General features: G+C 44.0%; 1 protein-coding gene across 1 annotated transcript in view; it reads right to left on the minus strand.

The window, feature by feature from the left end:
* The window catches only part of Scp2 (Sarcoplasmic calcium-binding protein 2), a 32,403-nt gene extending 22,316 nt beyond the window's left edge, over nucleotides 1-10,087 (minus strand). Inside the window, exon 1 of the mRNA XM_011137941.3 lies at nucleotides 9,899-10,087. The gene's annotated coding sequence lies outside the window, so the exon portion shown is untranslated. The remainder of the gene's footprint in view (nucleotides 1-9,898) is intronic.
* Nucleotides 10,088-20,676: the final 10,589 nt, after the last annotated feature.

A 20,676-nucleotide genomic window follows, 5' to 3' on the forward strand; every position in this document is an offset into this window, starting at 1 on the left:
CACTCGGTTTATTAATCATCGATTAGAATTCCCGTCATGCAGACACCGGCCGATGTCGCATTCATTCGAAGCCTCGCGTCGAACCACATCCAGCCATTGATTTCCCACGCTTCAATTCAATCAGCGGCGGGCGCGTTCTTACTCGCATTTACTCCTCCTCCTCCGATGTTCCATATGTATACCGCAGATAAAGCGACGCAAACGGAACATCGCGCTGTCAATCGCGCTGAGAAATTTATCTTATCGGTTTCCGAGATACGCGCGAGCACACACACACACACACACACAAGTTATCCGCCAATCTTGAAAATTAATCACTTCCATTACAGATGTTTTGTCTGAAATTGAAGCGAGTGTTGCACGCAATAACGGTACGTGTTTACGTTCGTGTATGTTCGATCGCCGCTGCACCACTGCAAATTTCTTTTCCATTCAAGTTTCTTGATTAAAATGAAGAAATTAAGAAAGTTTAATTAAAAACACACTTTTTTTTCGCATGAAGCGCGGCAGGATACAAATTGCAATAAGTCGCTATAATAAATTGCTGAAGCAATGGATTATACGCGATCGGCTGAAACAAAATCGCTCGTTGTGCTGTTGTAGCACGATTGTTGCGAGAGAGATAACTTTGGTTCGTCAAAAAGCGAGCGTGCGGTAAATTGCAAATTTGCGAAACTTCATTTCCACCTTATGGTATGAACCTTGTAATAAACTCATTTTCTTGCGCACGTCTCTTGTGCTCTCGTCAAAAGCGAATTTTAATTCTGTGATTAAGGACGATCCTCGAAAAAAAGACAAACATTGATGCTCCCCGGTCTACAGTAATCGGCTCGGATTAAGCCTGCGCGCGTCTCTGATGTGAATTTGTCGAGAACCGCGCCGGGCCGCGCCGGGCTGCGCCGAGCCGGCGCTGCGGTATAGCGACAATTATTTGACAATCGATTGTGCACACACACAGTTTACAAGACGTAGGATAAAGAGCAAAGTGGAAAGTGTCACGATGTGTCGTAAAATGTTTTTTTTTTTTTTTTTTTTTTTTCGAACGTTGCAAAATAGCTCCACATTTATATAGAAGAAAAACGCGCTTGCTCCGCAGTGAAATAACGCTCGGCTTGATCCTACATAATTATAATCAACGACGTGAGGAAAGGGGAGGTGCGGTTGAAAGTTGCGCGGAGAGCACACAAAAGGAAAAAAAGATGACGCACGTAGAGCGGCGAAACAAAAATGTTGGCGATTGCCGCGGAGATATTCGTAAACGTCTGCCGGCAAATGCGTTTTTAATTTCTCCGCAACAGCTGCTGACTTTTTTCTGCGATCTGCGAATTCCAAGATGCGGTCGCCCTTCTTCTTTCTTCTCAGCGCCGGACCAAACGTCCGGAAATCGATCGAGTCTGAACGAGATGAATTTATTTTCAATAGGTATCCAAAATCCAAGGGAATCGGTTTCTCTTTTTTTCTTTTTGCTTTTGTTAGTCGGTTCGTCGGTTTGGCGGTGCGCGGGACGCGCAACGCGCAAATTAAAGATAACGCGACAATTAGTTTTAGTTTTAGCATCTATCTAGTTTCACAGTCGCTCGAGTTAAAGACCGCCAATTACCACGAGATTTGTTCGAGTCAATTTCTCCGAGATTTTGCTACGACCGACATTTCGGGTCGCACTCGAGGCGTCGTTTAATGGCACACGTAGACAGAGTCGAATGCATATTGCAGCGAGCACTTGTAGGGATGCGCGCGTTAAATTGCTGCGGCATCGCATCCGAGCGGCGCAGCGGCGCGCTGTGTTTTCTCTCGAGACTTTCGGGGGTGATCGCGATAATATCATTTCTCGCATTTATCGTGCTCGCACCGAGAGATTAAGCGGCATCGAGAGATCTCGCGGCAATCGAGTCACATTCTTCTCGGAGCGCGAACCGAATAATAGCCGAAGAATCTCCGACGGCGGAACGCGCTTGCATTCATTAATTCCGTCCAATCTCGTGGCTTTGAAATTCGTGGGTGCATTCGCGTTGTCGAAGTGGACGACGTTATTTTCTCGTAGTCTGTATCGCGCGGCCAGTTGTTTGTCCAGTTTTCTATCGACACCAGAAATCTAGAAAGAGACACCGATATGCCGATCGAAAGAGACACAGCCTCGGAGATGTGTTATTTAGCTTCTATAGACGAACAATGAAAATTGATTCGCCTTTAGGAAACGAAGCGTGTCCGGCTTTAACTTGTAGTTGAGCGCCTGGTCGGTTGGTGGTTAGTTTTGGAGTCGGTTGAACAAGTACTCAACTTGTTGAGTTACACGTTTACGCTCTGTCGTTACAAAGATGCAGTTAACGCTGTAATATCACGTTACTTAGTTACCATCTAGGATAATCTCCCGTGTGGAACGTACTCGTTTCCTGTCTCCCGCAGGCTCCGCGCGCCCTAGTTTCCGGCAAATTTTCCTTTATTAATATCGAAAGGGAAAGAACACGTGAATTGACACCAGCGACTGTCGACTGGCCTCGGACACGTTTAAAAACGAGGATCTGTGTATATACATTATTAATATTAAATAATGCACGCGAGCGTGGAATATAAAATCTCTTATAATTGACCGCGACTTCCTGTGAGGAAAAACTTATTCGGCGAAGAAATTATTTGCACGTATCGGAAAACGCGCAGGGCGCAATGCGTTTCTGACAGGAGCGTGCGATAATTTATTGTACCAAATTTTTATATGAATAAAAGATAATGGAAGCACGCGGTGGCAATGCCGTTTATTTAATCGTACTGCGAATTTATGATTCGAATAAATTTGCATTTGCTTAACAACTACACAGTGGCTCCATTTTATAATTTGGGTTACGTTCCAGCGAACGTAACGCTTCGCGTTCCCATTCGCGACTCACAATCCGCGCGCGGAAAATAAAAATTCTTTTTTCACATGAGCTACACATTGTCGAAACACCTGTCGATCGTGCGATCGTGTCATAATTCACCGCGCGTCTGACTGATTTATTGTATCAGCCTAGTACTTTGGCGAATTTGTCAAAAGTACTTTTATTAACAAAGTTCTCTTACGCTTAGTACGAGTGGTAAGTGAGGAAGTTGAGCCATCAAGATGCGCATGTCATCCTTCGTGGAAAGCGTGGAAAGCACGGAAAGGGTGCAGAAACTCGTCGCAACTTGGTGCCTTATTGTATCGGCGAATTGTATTTGCGCGAATAATTGACGTTGCTCCTCCTAATTGGCATGCAAAGTTAGTCCACATACAGCAAGTCCACTCTGTATCTACGAACAACTTTGTGACACAGACAGAAGCAGATAGCGACAGATATCGTGAGTCCTTATGCCGCACGCTTTGCATTAATGATACGTAAAAAATCGCGCTAATCGAAAATACAAAAACGATCGCTGTCCTCGAATCGATAAGCGTCTGCTTTGGCTTTGTCGTTTCGCTCCTAAAATATAACGCGTTCCATATACGCGATCGATTGGCGATAAAAAAGTGCGTCGATTAAAAGTGCACAAACCGATTTCGATTACCGGTAGCTCTATAATGGGCGAGACCCTTTAAAAATTTAATTTATGGCTAATTTCGCCAATCTTGATTAACTGTAAACGAGAGTTTGAGCGGTGAGACAGACTCTTCGTCACTTTTCGGTTCCACGAAGAGAGGAGGAAGTTCCATTTAAACCAAGAAGATAAAGTTAAACGACTTTCGTCGATAGTAACATTTTTAGTCTCAAATATTTAACGACGTGGTAATTAGGAATCCCTGAAAGTCGATCCGGATTGCGGTACTCGCTGAAAAATTCGCGCCACGAAGATTTTGATAGAATTCGCAAGTTCGAACGACTTTGAATCCGTATTCCATCTGTAATTTCGTGTGTCTCGAGAAGGAGGAAACGTCTTGGCGGGATCTGAATTCTATCGAAACCCTTCCACTCGCGCATCGCGCGCTTCTGGCTGGGGGGGGGAAGGGGGAGGGGGGGTGTTACATTTCTACGGTTACACTCGCGCGATCGCGCGATCCACTGTCCATGAAAATGTAAATGGATGCATTCCTTGCACACTACGTGGATGCACGTATACGCTGCAAACGTCTATGTGAAACGTCAACATGTAATATCGGCCCGAACGACAATTTTCAAAGTTACACAACGCCGCTGTACGACGGCAAAGCACAGCCGACGACGAGTTTATAAGAGCTATAAGAGCGATACGATACAGACTCGTGTTCGATATTCTCCTTGGCCGAGCAATTTGTCAACGCAAACATACGCGCACGTAGCATGCAGCACGCCGGTGTGTGACGAATGACACGCATTTTTTCGTAGACCGATCGACGCCGTAGGAATCGTCAAAGCGAACACGTCGTTTCACTTTGTTCCCTGACGTGTGATGTAATAGAAGTCGAGCATAACATCTCACTGGAAGCGATCTCGGTGAGGAAACGTCAGAGGCAAAAATCACGTCCGTCGAAAGTCTCGCACTTTGCGAGAAATGTTGAGCGTTCGTTACTCGTGCGAACGAGTCAATTTTGCGCGTCAATAAGCTCCGATGTGAAAGTTTGTGTAACGAAACGAACGCATGTAGCATAGCTCGCAAAGTCTTCGTACAATACGCGCATTCTCGCGTATTCTCGGGTACACTCTGCTTCTCCCGAAAAAAGCTTCGTTTTGTCACTAAAGCGTGCAGCTCTTTTTAATATTGCGCAATGATATAAATAGAGAGAGAGAGAGAGAGAGAGAGAGAGAGAGAGAGAGAGAGTTTTTATTGCGTTGTGTACAATTATTCATATTACGATTGACTAGATATTCAAATGAGATTATACGTATAAATTGCACGCAACAGACGAGTGGAAAATTATATTACAGGCTCGATTACACGGGAAAACAAGATAACACGATTCGCAAATCGCAATATTGCATGTCGCGTTCGCAGTTTCACGTTACTATCGTTGCGAAATCTGCATAATGCATTCTATGTATTTAATCGCGCAAATTTCGTTATTCTCGGATCACGCGTTGTCGCGCGTTACGATATTTTAAATTTTATCCGACCAAGCGGTATTCCCAGTAATAAGCAGGCAAGAGGAAATTTTTATTCTCCCGAGAAAGTAATCGCGGACGATGCTATAACGAGATGAAAGAATGCCCTGTGTAATAAGCAGTACTGACCGCATTTATAGATGTTCGATAAAACATATATCTCTCATCTTGGTAGTTTTTCCATGTTCGCTGCTTCTCTTTGAGCAAATTATCCCCAGGACGACGATGTAACGATGACGACAGACAAAGGGGAATGTATTTTTGCTATATTTTTGGTAAGGAATGTGATTTACTACGTTAAACAGCTTCACGTAATAGCCGTAATCTAAGTCTTGGGACATAAACATTTTTCGAAGTGTACACTAAGATTTCTATTGTACGTTGCGATCTCTTTTTGTCGAAATCTTGAACATGACGATAGCCGAGAAAGGCGAAAAATTGATAAAATTTGCGCGTTAAACATTACCCCGAGGAATTCATTTTCCTACGTTAGCGCAGGAGTCTCGATTAGTTTGCCGAAGGAAAAACTTTGATTGCGACGAGGAAATTATATGGACGTCTGTGATTACGGAACGGGAAATTATTCCCATGACATCGAAGCTCGCGGCATAGCCGCTCAAGTAGTCGGAGATGTTGTAAATTTTGGAGGACGATCGCGTACTTCTTCTCTAACGAGAGAGAGAGAATCGTGCTCGCCGATGCCAACGGACAGGATTGTGTTTCTCTTCAAAAAAATATATTTCTTTGCTGTACTTTGGCGCGCGCGCGCATAGATTCTTATTCCCTCGGCGTGAATCACGACGAGTGATCCGTGCGACGCTATTAAATGCATTAACGTGATTCCAAAATCATTAGCAATGTAGCGATAATAATGTTATAATGGAGGAACATTGAGGAGAGCCCCTCTCTCTCTCTCTCTCTCTCTTTCTCCCTTAACGCGACGATAATAGCATTAATTTCCCGATGCTGATTGTGCAACGTAATTTGCGGAACGGTCAAAGGAAAAAAAAATTCCATTTGTCTTCGTATTCGTCCACCTCATCGCGTACAATACGGTTAGTCGGACCATCGTCGTCTCTCACAAAGGGCGGCAACAAACCGGCTCTAATGAAATCATTATCCCGCGTTAATCATATCGAGGATCGTGATATTGTGTTACGAATCGGACACGAATCATGATAAACAGGAGAGCGCGGCGAATGCATCGAAAATATGAGATCACCACCACGCCGCTGCGTGGATAAATACTTTTCTGTCTATCCGTTTACCCGCGATCGTTCGCACAGGCGAGATGAAACTGTCCGTTCAACTAATAGGAGAAAAATCACCGTAACAGAATTACGAATACTGCGTCCGAGACAAAACTTTACTCCTAACGCAAAGTCCAACGCGCGCGAGGCATATATAGGCATTAAATTTGCTTTCAAATAACGATAAAAATTGTCGCGATTTAACGAGAACGAACGCGCGCTGCGGAAGCTCTACCGTACCGTTAGCGGTTAGTGGTTACTACTTACGGCATCGCGACGCGCGTAATAGACAAGATCGTTTAAAAACTACTGCCCGCGCTGCTCTGGCGGTGACGGCGACGGCGACGACGATGGCAAAGCTAACGAGAAGGGGGAATTAATTGTGCCGTAATTTCATTAGTAAACACGAAATCCCGAAGACTAACGCTCGGTCTCTCTACCGCGTTTATATCACACTAGTTGCGTTTAATGAAATTACATACACACGCTGCACGCGAATACGATACTCATCGCCGTTAAATTACCGTGACTAAGCAATCGACACGACGATTTTCATGACAAAGTTTTTATCTCTGAAAGTTTCGTTGCTAGAGTTGCGATGCAAAATGAGCCTGTCGCGATTATACGCGGTATTTACGGATATATTAGCAAGTATAATAACTGCTGCGCTAAAAGCTCGCAAGCACAACAAACGATGTTATTGGATACTGACTGACTCATATACTCTGGTATATTTTCGTAAAAATGTCACCGCGATTTCGCAGCCGATGTTTCGATGAGGAATAGTAATATTTCGTGATAAAGTAGGTTATCGTAACGAGACGTCGTAATATACGTCCGATCGATTCCTGAATTTATAATATATTCATGAGTACGCACGTACGCACATTTGTCGTAATTTGTCGTTTTTTCGTTGTCACTTTCGATGTATTGATGACTTAAATCGCAAGCGCAATATCGCCGCAACCTGGTAGTTTTTTTACTATTCACCTAAACCCACGCTCTTTGCGCGCAACTGTGCTCGTAAAATACTCGTGTACTCCTCTCCGAATTATCGCAATTATCGCGAACGTTGATTGAACGTTGGATTGTTCGGCAAGGTGTATCTCGTGAACTCGACGCCATTGACATGGCGCAACGTTGATAGCGTAATATTTACACAAATATGGAATTCCACTCACGTTCGACATACGTCGAAGTCGGTGGTGTTGTAAAAATGGAATTTTTCTCGTGGAAATTTTATAGCATCGAGATGGGATTCGTCGAGCCGTGATAACTTTTATCGCGCGTCTCGAGGTGCTACGCGTTCGATCGTAATCGAAACATTATTGTACATTTATATAAATCCGCCGTTGGCCATTCCTTACTAAATACATTTCGTAAGTCGGTTAAATATGCCTACCGCGTTCGTCCCTTCATCCGCGTGTATACATACGTATACCCGCAATTTATAATAATTATTTCGATTTTAGCGATCGCTATTACACACCGCGAGACTTATTAATGGCACCATTAATCTGTAGTGCAATTAATAATCGCAATCGTGCCGGCAAATTTCAGCGCCGTGCGCATTCTCTCTATTGTTAGCGACATATAATATATCGCAGCTATCGCGGCCTATCGACAATCAAATAATAAATTTCCGGCAGTAAACGTATACACGTGCATGGTAATTGCGTTGTAAAAAAGCTGTGTCTTATTCTTTCGCCATCTGCCCACATTACAAACGAGAGAGAGAGAGAGAGAGAGAGAGAGAGAGAGAGAGAGAGAGAGAGAGAGAGAGAGAGAGAGAGAGAGAGAGAGAGAGAGAGAGAGAGAGAGAGAATGACAGAGACAGAGACAGAGAGAGAAAGAGAGAAACTGCCGTACATAACGTAGAAGCCGAAGGAAGAGCGACGATAACGATGTACGACGATTTATACGTTGAACTGACCTAAGGACGTCGCGACTAAAGAAAGAAAGTGGACGCTTCGGCGGAAATGTGACAAATGTATGTTCTTTTTGTCCAGAAAGTTTATACGAAGAGACGGGTTACGAATGAGACGCATATTTTTCAAAGGACAACTTTGACTATATGGACTATGGAACATAGAACCGACTTCCAGCCGACTGACGCGATTTCAGGGATAATCGTTCCGCCTTAGGCGGTCCGAGAATTTTTATTTCGTTTCCATTTTTCTTAGAGCACGCGCGTTTATTTTCCCACCGCGCTACCACAACCGTGTTGCGCCGCGGCGAAGTAGGAGAAGACCGAGAGGAGAGACGTACGCAAAACAAACCACCCCGCGAAAACCACGCATTCAGCGGCGTAATTGAAGCTTCGAATAACACCGCTGCACCTTTGTGCTCTACGGGCTAGTAGTTGCGGCTCGGGTCGTTACATGACGGTATATCAAACTTTGTCAAAGTATTTCGGTTCTCTCTCTCTCTCTCTCTCTCTCTCTCTCTCTCTCTCTCTCTCTCTCTCTCTCTCTCTCTCTCTCTCTCTCTCTCTTTCGTCACTTGATCCGCAACTGAAAGGCGAGGCGTCACGTTAAAATCAAATGTCGGCTTAACGGCGCAATCTGCAGACATTACGTGTCAATAAAGGCGCAATGCAGCTGCATAAAATTTCTATCCAGTTTTACGCGGATTATGCGCGACACATACGGCGATAATTTATGCGACGCATCGAAACGAGTTATGAGTTTGTGCGATAGCTCTCCGTCGTTACACCGTCGCACGTAAAACTGTATTTTCACAACTGTAACGCTCACATGGAACTTGTGTTCGCGACACGCGACCACGCTCGCGAGAGAGTTAATGCCAACATTGAGGATTGAGCGCGTCATTTCTTTTTGTCACATTAATCTTAAGCTTGACAAGTGATTTATTGCAGTACGTTGCAGAGAGTACGATCATCTGTAAAAATGATTAACGGTTAGTAACTCGCACGTTGTTACGTTACGTTTGCCAAAGCAAGAACCAACGCAAGGCCAAGATTAATCGAAAGTCATAATTTCTCACTGAAATAACGTTGTTTCGTTAAATCCAACAATCACTGTGCACATAGCGACGCAAACGTCCGTCTCAATCTCCCGATTGATGGATGAATCCAACGCGTTCCCCGTTTACATTAACGGCCAATTAACGACGATTGCACTATAAATTCCAATAAAACACCTCGATCCACACTCTCGATCCGCATTAACCCTTTGCGTCGCGGCTATCAACGTTACGCTCGCAAACACACTGTATCGCGCGTTTCAGCATGCGACGTTGACGCAGCATTGGCGAGCAATTATTACGCGTGACAGATCTAACGATCGCAAACTATTTAACATAATGTCGCGCGTGACATCAATTTTTCATCCCCCTTCTTGTTTGCGAGCAGATAATTACCGTGCTTAACGTGTAAAATAACACGTCGCGCGCAAAGTATCGATACGATACGATACGATTGAAATAAATCTCGAAACGGCGCGATAACACAAACTATATAGCCGATGTAATTTGCCTCAGAGTTCCAAGGGAAAAAAAAAAAAGTATTCCTTAATGTTTCCGCAAAGTCACACTCTAATGTCACACGAGGATGAAAAATCCGCGCGAAAGGAGAACGCGAAGATTTAAACGGCGACTCACCTGCAAACTGTGCGCTTTCTCGTGGGAGTAGAGTCCAACTTATCGAAAAGTTTCAATCGTCGAAGATGCGAAGGAAACGACGCACCAGCGATGTAACCGTTACGCGATGACAGAGTTACGTGTGCGCAACGGTGGGAACACAGAGAGAACGAGAGAGAGAGAGAGAGAGAGAGAGACAGAGAGAGAGAGACAGAGAGAGAGAGAGAGAGAGAGAGAGAGAGAGATAGAGAAAAAGAGAGCGCGATTGGACCGGTCGTGCGATCTGTATGACGGACAGATGAAGCACAAAGTGCGCACTGCGAGCACGAGCTTCTCCTCTTTATACCCTCGAACTTGCACCTGTGCTTGCGCAGGTCCCTTAAGCTCCGTCGTTCGCTCGTTTCCTTCGTCCGCTGTCCGCGACACAGAGCTTCGCGTCTGCGAGTAATAGTGATGCGTTCGCTTGGTCCTCTCTCTCTCTCTCTCTCTCTCTCTCTTTCTCTCCGCTGACATTTCTCTTGACTGCGTGATATTTCGCAAAATAATAATTGAGTGCACGCGTGCACACACACACACACAGGTGCGCGTGCGCGCGCGCACGTGAGCGGTACAAATTATTTTGATCCCAATTCAGGCGGAACGTTAAATTTCTCGTCGCAACATTTTTTTGTAGAATTTAATTTGTCAAATTTAGAAGCTCTTCGATTGTTTCGATTGTTTCGATACGTTCCGCGGTACATTTGTAAATGAATATTGATTGCAATAATGGAGATAAAAGTCGAAGAGATATATACCACCACATACATAATTGACGCTAGTGTGCCCGAAGTGTGTTTGTTTTGTGAATTATTTATGTAAGGGGGACATGTAAGCCCCGCGTCGATAAAAGCCAAAAGGTAGGACTGAGAGGACCCTGGTGATCCAAATTTGCTCGCATGCGAATCGTTCGCGAGCGGGTAAACCGACGCGGGGTCAATAGCAGGGGTGCAATAGCAATACATTACGCATTTCCATGATTGAAGATCCGTTGGGACATCTATTGCGCGGAATTTCGTGTGCGGTGAAAACGCGTCCGATCGGAGTCGTAATGGGGATTTCCGAGCGACAACGTTATTTTACATACAATTTGATAGCGACTGTATTTGATAGCACACGATTCATATCTGCCCGTCAAGGAGGGCGTATACTACTTGATGCGATACTTGAACCGCAAATTGCTGCTACGCAAAACTCAAGGTGCAAGGTGACAGTTGGACGAGATAAAATTCGAGCCAACAAGCCCAGTTCGCGAGTCTCGGAGGATCGCCGATTTGCGATTGCTGAGTCGGCGGCGTCGAAGGAACAACCGAACATAAAGAAATCGCGATCATATCGAGCTTCTCTCGACGTGACCCTCCGATTTCTCACTCCCTTCTTTGCTCGCACAAATGCTGATACGACAAGCTCTCGAAATCCGCTCGCGTTGGCCTGTCACGTGTTAATGCTTCTTTATATAGGTATACGCGAGATGAACTCTCTCCCCTCTTATCATCGTCGTCGTCGTCGTCATCGAGACGGAGGATGTCAAATACTTTTTCTCTTTTTTCTTTAATCGAGTCAACCGTTTCACTTGCTTTCGCGTGAGCTGTATAGCTATAGGTAAAATTTTTCGAATAACAGTGACATCATGTTATTCGTGAAGGAAACAACATTTCGGGTGCATTGTCCGAAAAGTACGAGAAGGAGGAAGGAAAGAACAAAGACTGAAGGAGTACACGCTACTACGCCGCATATCGTACACGATAACGATCAGGTAAGGCGTTCTCACGAGGTAAGGCGGACAGAGATGCCCATCTAGAGACTTCTTATCTAACCTCGTAATATCGCCTCTGACAGCAAAATTGCACGAGCCACAACTTTTCTTCATAATGTCACGCGCCTCGCGTCAGTAGTCGTAGTTCCTACTGTGCGCGCGACTACTGACGACACTATCGACGCCCGCTAGATATCGACCCGCTAACTGTAATAACTGTCGCTGACGCCATTTGCGTTTTATTTGAGTTTTTCCACGAGAATGGATGATGATCATTTTTCCATCGATTTACTCATGATAGAAAGGCGATAGAAAGTCTATTGCAGATGCTTCAGACTGCGAGCAAAAATTGCGAGAAATTGAAATTTCTCCTTTCTATTTAACTCCCAAAACAGCGGGTTTTCTCCCTTTCTTTGCTTTGTGCTTTGATTGGAGAAGATGCGGAATGATCCTGTTTATGTTAGGTTCCGATAGATTTCATTAGATTTAGAACCATTGTCTGTGTTGATTTAAAAGTAATAAGGACGTTTTTTCTTCACTTCACACTCGAACGTTATCCTGAAATGATGTAGATTTTTCTATGCGAGAATCTCGCGTACCATAATATGGTCATCATTTTTCACGTTCGATAGTATGGTAACGTTCTACGTTGTCAGAGGTTCGAACATACCAGTCACCAGTGATGTTATCCCGAGAGTTACATTTATCGCCAGAGAGTCTCTGGCTTTTATCGACTGTGAAATTTGCAACAAAAATGTCCCGCCTGTGTACGAGCCTGTGCCGTTGTCGTCGTTGCTGATATCATATCCGAATTGCCGAATACAAAAGAGCGACATTTAAATGATACTTGATAAAGCGACATCACGGTAACGGTATTTGAAAATATATCTTTTTACACACACATGTCTCCATAAAGAATCATCTCATTTTTCGTAAATGAGATGGACCAAACATTTTTGCCATGTATCACGCATAAATTGTTGTCTTATATCGTAATTCTTGTCAATGGTATATTAACGACAGAAGAAACTGAAAGTTCTGTATCGTACAATTGCGAAAAGAGGACCATCGTTGTCAATGGTGCACCAACGATATGGCCTCGGCATAAAATTGATTCCTAGGTATAATCGCGCAATACAACGCAACAAATCCGAGTGTGTTACTTCGACATGCATAAATGTATGATTGATTGACGCTTTCTTTACACGTTTCTTGTCGTCAGAAAATTGGTTCATTCAACCAAACATATTTTCCGTGTAGACATGAATAAAACGATAGGACACGATGAGTCTCTCTACGCGAATTCTATCATACTCTGATACTCAATTAAATATTCTCCCAACGATAGAGTACAATAGAATACGATGAAAAGTGTTCATCGTACTCTATCTTTACGCGATATCATTTCTTTCGGATCCGATGCGGCAGAACGATAGATTGCGATAGAAAACAATGAGAATCTCTGTAGATCTCACCGTTCTCTATCGCTTTTTTCTTTTCGACGTTTTCCTTGATCAAAGAACTTTTGAACCTTGAACTTTACAATTTACAATTCAATATGAGCTATCTGTGATACTTCATAAAATAATCTCGTAATTGTAATCGCGAATATTCAACGGCCATATCGGCGCGAGCTTAGACGCGGTGCGGCGGGATGTAGGAGCGGCGAGGTAAGGACATGAACATTGATGCGTTGTCCTTCCTCTCGCCGCGCGCCGGCAACAGTTTCTTTGTTGACTAGGCAATGCTCTCTAACCTGAGCGGCTAGATGCTCCTCCCATAACGTCTCGGCGCGCGCTCATTCCTCAGATTTTTGTCATTAATAACTTGATAATTATTGCGAATTTCACAAAACGGTATGGGACTCTTATATTTGTCTCAACCCGCTCTATGTCTCCACGAGCTCTGCCAGATTTGTTATAAGACACCCTGTATGATATGTACGTATGTACATACGTATATATCTATGTAGATACGTATGTACATAGTATAAGTCTTACTTGTAGAAACTTATGTTATGTACACATATATACCTTAAAAAAATAATTTGAATTTGAAATTTTTTTAAATAACGCAATACGTGTTGCGCTTGTACTTGGCGCCTTTTTTTATTATCTTCACCGTAATTCACAGTAATTGAAAGGCGATCACCCTGGACGACGAGTCAATAAACACCGGTATTGATTTCTCGATGACATAGCTCATCACATCGTCTGCTCAGCATCAGCTGATCGGCAATCAAATGACGTGCGTCATAACATACCAACGCATACCAACATTCTCACCTTTTTATGCCTCTCTCTTTCATCCCTCTCGCCCGTTCTCTTTCTCACCTGTTCCCACCCTCCCCCCCTCTCTCTCTCTCTCTCTCCCCCTCTCTCTCTCTCTCTCTCTCTCTCTCTCGCTCTCTCTCTCGCTCTCGCTCTCGCTCTCTTTCTCTCTGTCACACATTTTCACCTCCTGTATTCTAGCAATATTCTTCTCTCTCTTACTCTCTATCACTTGCTCACTCGCACTCGCTGCTCTTTGCTTCTTCAGCGCTCTCGTAGTGCCCCTGGTGTCGGGAAAGCAATGTGCACGTTTTGCCCCACTCGTTTGCGTCCGACGTTTCTTACCGAATCGAAATTTTCCGTGATTCAGACTTTATCTTAAAATATCTCCACTTAGAGACAACGTACACAAAAAGCACAAGAACACTTTTCTTCCTATTTTTGAAGGCCGAATCGATTCGGTATAAAAAAACCTCGATCGGTTCGGCCATTGCTGAGATATGAAAATCTCACCTCGTTTCAACTCGGAGTTTCGCGTATAATAGGCACGGTGTGCCTCTTGATGAGAAGCCGGCAGAAACGTACAGTTTCGCAGATATGCGAATGTACTCTTGCATGTACTGTTGCACGTTTGCCTATTTCAATTTCCATTGAAATTGAGTATTTGAGTGTGAATCGCGCTTACAAGACGCGCACAAGGCATCTTGCTCGCTCAAGAGAGGAGGAAAATGGGATAACTGGGTGTAGAAAAGTGCGAGAGAAATATACATACGCAATGCGCCGACACAAGCTTAATGTTATACGCGAACTTATACGCGAACCAAGAGTCGGATAAGGATATTTTATTTGACGTGTCGTATCTTCGTAATATTCTTTTCCGCACTCTATGTTATTTAGCTAACTTTTAGTGGAAAATATTCCGACCGCGTACGCGCAGTCCGGTATTTGTTGAAGAGCTAAACCGCTGAAGAGAAAAATCGGCGGTATTCACGTCAATTTTTCCTTCACGATGCTCACGCGCAATAATAATGAACGCACGAGCAGCAGGCAAAAGAGAGCCCCTCCCACGTTGCTTAGGCGATGTAAAAGCGCAGTTATAACTTATTCCAAGTATAAAACTTGGTGGTATAACACTGGTCTATTACGTTTATTACATTTACGTCCGCTCTGATCCCATTTGGCTCCTTTTCTCGTAACTTCTTTTTAATAGCCTCCTACGAAGCTGGAGTATTTAATTTAACGCGAAACAAAGAAAATGAAAAGGAGAAACCGAGGTCATTCTCTCTACCATCGACCCGTCGAACGTCGAAAGTTGACGACGAGGAGTTGACCGCGACTCACGCACACATTCTCGCGCGACGTCAATTGACATTCACGCCGTGCATTTCAGCAGCTTACACGATACATTCACAGGCGATCCGCGGTGGGGCCGAAAGCTTTTTCGACATCGTTCTTCACTCTGCCTATATCTCATCTCGCGTTCGTATTAAGCAATCGTACAATAAGCATAAGAAGGAGACAGACGCGTTAATATGTTCGCGTCAAACGTGAGAACGATGAAAGAACGCGACGAAGTCGCGACGATACGATGTAAAATCTTGCCGAAGATGGAAGCAAGTCAATGTGGTACACGCCGGCCGCAATGTTGCGCCGCAATCGATCGATCGATTCTCAGATTCTCAGAGCCGTCTAAGAGCTAAACACAGCAATATTCGCTGATGACAAATATCTGAAAGTTTCTCTGATTGATTGATTGATGTGTCCGGATGCAATCGATCATTGTTAATTCCGTGTCCAATGCTGTACGAATCATCATGCGTCTTTGTCCTCGTTGTTAATTAGTTGGGCGATTCGAGACCGTGTTTCCTTGTCTCTTTAGATGCCAGACTTTTTTTACTCTGGCGGATGAGTATGTTCAAACATTCGGTTTCGCGCAAAATAGAATAGGCGAGAGTGCCACGCGTTATAAACGCGTGTTAAACCTGCGTTTCAAAACGCAGCCACCATCAAGTTTCATCGGTCGAAGGTAGGTTTTTAAATGTTACATATGTATGCAGTTGGCTCAAATTCCGCAGGTATTTAGTTAAAATCCGGCGAATAAAGCTTCGATAAAATGTTCCTCGTTGTGTGGCGCGCTATCGTATTACAGCCAATATCGATTTTTATCAAATGGGAAAAATAAAAAAAAAACAAAAAACTGAAAGAAAGAAAAAAAGAAAACCGGGGGGAGAAGTGTGTACATCGCGCGTTATCGCGCTCAATATAAATACGTGTATTACATCGAATTACCTTTGACGCGTGTGATGCGAGTCACATAAGATCCTGTTGTCATTCTTTGCAATATCTTTGACTCTCGATACTTTTCTTCGATCTCGATCTTTCGTTTCAAACTTCTTTTTCAATCAAGACTGCTTAAAATTTAACTAGCTTAAAACTCGAGAGAAGAAAACTCGAGAGACGGTAGAGAAAATGATCCCCATAAAATCCGCCGCTAGCAGACCTCCGCTAGTAACCTCCCGTCTAATATCCTGCCATGAAAAAAAACGCGTAAACAGCTCGTGCAGAAGCGCGGGAGATCCGTTCCGGTCCTAGCGCGGTCGCGCGACGGTCGATACGTGTTTCTTTTTTCTTTTTCTTTCGTGTCCTTTTTTGTTTCTTTTTTCCTTTTCTTTTCTTTTTTTCTGATTTTCTTTTTTTTTTGTTTTTCACGAATCGTTAACGACGCGAAATCACGCGAGCAAGGCCTTTTCGCGAGGCAGCACATTTGCGAGGGGCGAGCTCGTAAATGGCGTGCGTGGCGACGTCATGAAGTCGAATTGACCGCACCACCGCGACGCGCGGAATCGCGCTCAAATCCGCGCGATCACGCGAAAATAGAATATCAACGGCGACGGAGAGTGCGCGCGCGCGCGCGCGGGTTGTACATACATTTTACGCGGATCGTTTGTTCCCCCTTTTTTATTGCGTGCGCGATGTCGTCGCAGTGAAATGGCCCGTGTCCGCCACGTATACGAGACGTGTATCGTCCGCGTCACGTTTTCGAAATTCCAATCCAGTGACGTTTGCAAATTGTTCGATGATCCACGCGACCCTCACTTGCCGGGACATAACATAAATCCTACGACTGACGCATTTAGCAGGGGAAGCGGCGCCCATCACAATTATTACTACGTGCGACGTACTCTTCGCTGCCTGCGGCGAACGTGACAGAACGCGAGAGACAGTTACTTGACTGAATTTCTGACTGAAAATCTGCCGTCCCTCAAGTGAAAGTCCCATCGTTTATGCGGAGAAATGAAACGCAGAAAACGCACCGCATATAAATCGTGTTTCATCGCGATCCTCCGCGTACATCCGTGAATTGTGAAGGAGGGTTGGATGTTAAGTTACGCGCCGAAAATGTACCGTCCAATTAATCTCATGAATATTCCGATCGAACCCGGCCGGGAGAATAACAATAATAACAGTAATCCGGAATTACTAGCACGTCAAACTTTTCGCTTTAAAGCCGCTGCTCTCATCAACGGGACAAACGAAGAGGCATAAGACACACACACACAGAGAGAGAGAGAGAGAGAGAGAGAGAGAGAGAGAGAGAGAGAGGTAGTACGTGCAAACGTGCGTACGTATATTAATGAGCACACGCTTTCGCGTGTGCTCTTCTTCATTCGCAGGTTTCAATCGCCTTATTATTGCCGCGAATTACGTTTCAATCTCCGGATAGATTTCGGACTCATCGAACGAAGAGACTCGCGAACTCTCGTTATCGCGAAATCCAGCATCGAAGAGCGTCGAGCGTCGATCGATGTGTTCTAGATGAGTGGAACGTTTCCTGCAAACCTAATGACTCGCATATTGCTTTTGAATCCAAGGAAATTCTTTCCGAGACTTATCGCGCCGTTTAATATACGTACGACCTAACCTCCTGGGTTCCTCGCTCTTATAAGCGGATTAATAATCGGATGCAAGACGGATTATAAGCACGAAGAATTTTGCCAATCGGCCAGATTATTATATCGCACATTTCATACTCTTTCCACATTTACGTCTCTCTCGCACACAAACGCCGTTTACAGTCAATTTCCTTTTCGATACATCGCGACGCACTTGCGTCATACAAAAGAGATGCGCGGTCGAAATGTGACGACATGTCTAGTCTATCCTCGTTGTTACATTTACCGTGAAAAAGTATTGAAAGAGGAACAAGTTGAACGGCTAATAAATTTATTACGAAGCTTCAAATTCCGACAAATTTCGCATTTCATGAACTCGCCTCCGTATTAAACGTAAACGAAAGCAAAGTAACGAGAAGAGCGGTAACGAACGAAACATTCAAATGTCACGGCGTTTCACTAACGCTTCTTCGCACGCGTTAAATTAAATCGCCAGTGGATTGTCGGTTTATTGCTTTCTATGCGAAGGGCCGCTAGAGTAATTGACAGCGAAAGCAACTTGCCACTCTTCTTCCTTCTGATGACTCAGGTTTTACGACTGGCGCGCGAGCCCGCTCTTCTTCATGATGAAAGACGCAGCGAATGATACAGCGCTGTTGACATATAATTCACCCTTTCTCTCCGTCTCTTGTGAGACAAGATATTACATTTTTCGACGTAGATGCGATTTATTTGAGAAATCTCTCGACGTTCTCAAATAACAAAAAATTAATTTCGTCAAGTTATACTCACACACAACTCATTCCTTCGTCGCGCCATACGAGGGAGGTGAAACAACGTCGATCGAGAAGATTTTTACTAGACTTATTTACGAGATGATGAAAGATTACGTCGTATCTTTATAACAATAAAGCAAATACCAATTATTGTTTCGCTCTCTCAGTCATCAGATCAGTCGAGAAAAGAAATGTCGGGACCGAAACGGTTACACCATGTGTAACCGACGAAAACGTTGATTTGCACAAAGAATGTTTCGTTGCATCGTTGACTCGCCTTTACATATTCCGGCTCGCGCTTTATCCGTATCTCGTATCGTGTCTCTTACGAGTCCATAAACCAACACGAATTGCGAATGTAATTACGCGGGCTATTAACGAAATACTCGTTGCGGTATTGCACCTTTGTTGCACTCGATCCACAAATGCCAGGTGTGCCGTCACCCATCTTTATGTACAGTGCGGTCTGACTGCGAGCGCGTACGTAACTACTAACTGCCATATGGAGGCAGACCGTGCGATGTCTTAACCACTTGCAGCCGAGCAGTCGCCGCGAAGCTACGCTGATGTGAACGATGCGATACTTTGGCCGAACTTGTTGCGTCTTTTATCACACACCACCGGTGTGAAAACGGTGTGCCACCGTTGATGGTTGATTTGCAAAATCGGTCATCGGTTTAATTAATGACTCATTAAATATTATTTTAATCAAAACGCCTCTCTCTCTCTCTCTCTCTCTCTCTCTCTCTCTCTCTCTCTCTCTCTCTCTCTCTCTCTCTCTCTCTCTCTCTCTCTCCCTCTTTCTCGTCTAAAAATAAACAATGTGCCCACGGATACTTGTGTTTACTACTACGTATACGTAGCGCGAAATGTTGTTACGTCCCCTAAAGATATCTAATTGCACATCCTGCAACAGCAATCATAATTATCCGCAGCCACATGGCCATCGTGGGCAATATCTGGACAGGCGTTACAGGCGTTCTCTCCCTGAAAATAATATTGGATAACGCGTGTCGCAATTTTTTAAAAACATCTTGTACCTTTCTCGATAATGTTGTAAATTTTTAATTGCGTCAAAATTTTCGACTGCACTGAAACTACTCGTGCAAAGAAAAAGGGGAAAATACACAAATCTACACGTACATACTAAATTAGTGATCGCCATTTTACAATCACCTCGCGAATGAAGGAACACAGTTTGCGATTAAGGAGGAAATATTACTACATCGTCGTAAATTTCGATCAACAAACCTCGGCAATTGACGTGTGTCCTATTTTCACCTACGTATCGAGTTGTTTTATTTACATGAAACGATCGCGGGGAATTGCGGGCGTAAAATTTCCCTTTGAACACTTTTTCTCTCCCACGAAATTTCCAGATGTAGATGTGGTGTTTATCTTTAGCCTGTAGCTGCATATGTAGCTACATATGCACTATCTTTATCCTTCTACCAGCAAGCATGAACAAGCGAGATATATCGTGGTGGTAGCAGCTGCGCTATCAGGCTTAGCTTACACTTCGCACTTCGCTGTTTAATCCATTCAAACACAGACGCGAGTTCAATGTACAAAGAACGAGAAGCGATTTAACGAGGTAGTTGGTGTAGTTTTCGCATTATACACACAAACGCGAGATGAAGAAGAGATTCCTCGACGGTTTGAACAACCGGAGATGCAACCATGATATACACCGCAAAACATCAATTACCATTAAATTTCACGCGTCACTTGTTATCTGAAAATTCGGCGCTCTACAATACAAAGATATTGAACGTGAAAATTAGTCGGGAAGTATCGGGGCGCTGAGTCGTCTGAAAATAATCTCGAAACGATTATAAATTTACTAAATATAGAGGATCAAGTATCGCGCGTACGGAAACTGGAATTTCAACCGCGCGATAGAACGAGAGGACCGCGCTAAAAGGATGACCGGCTTAAGAATTTAATTCCGATACAACTACGAGAGAGGAAACTACGAGGCCGAAACGGTTTCGAGTGACATACATCGATACAACCTACTTTTCTTTTTTTCTTAGATGCACGGATTCGCGCGGATTAAACATTCGCT

This window comes from Harpegnathos saltator, unplaced genomic scaffold (assembly GCF_003227715.2).
Source record: "Harpegnathos saltator strain DR-91 unplaced genomic scaffold, Hsal_v8.6 scaffold18, whole genome shotgun sequence".
Lineage (NCBI taxonomy): Eukaryota > Metazoa > Arthropoda > Insecta > Hymenoptera > Formicidae > Harpegnathos > Harpegnathos saltator.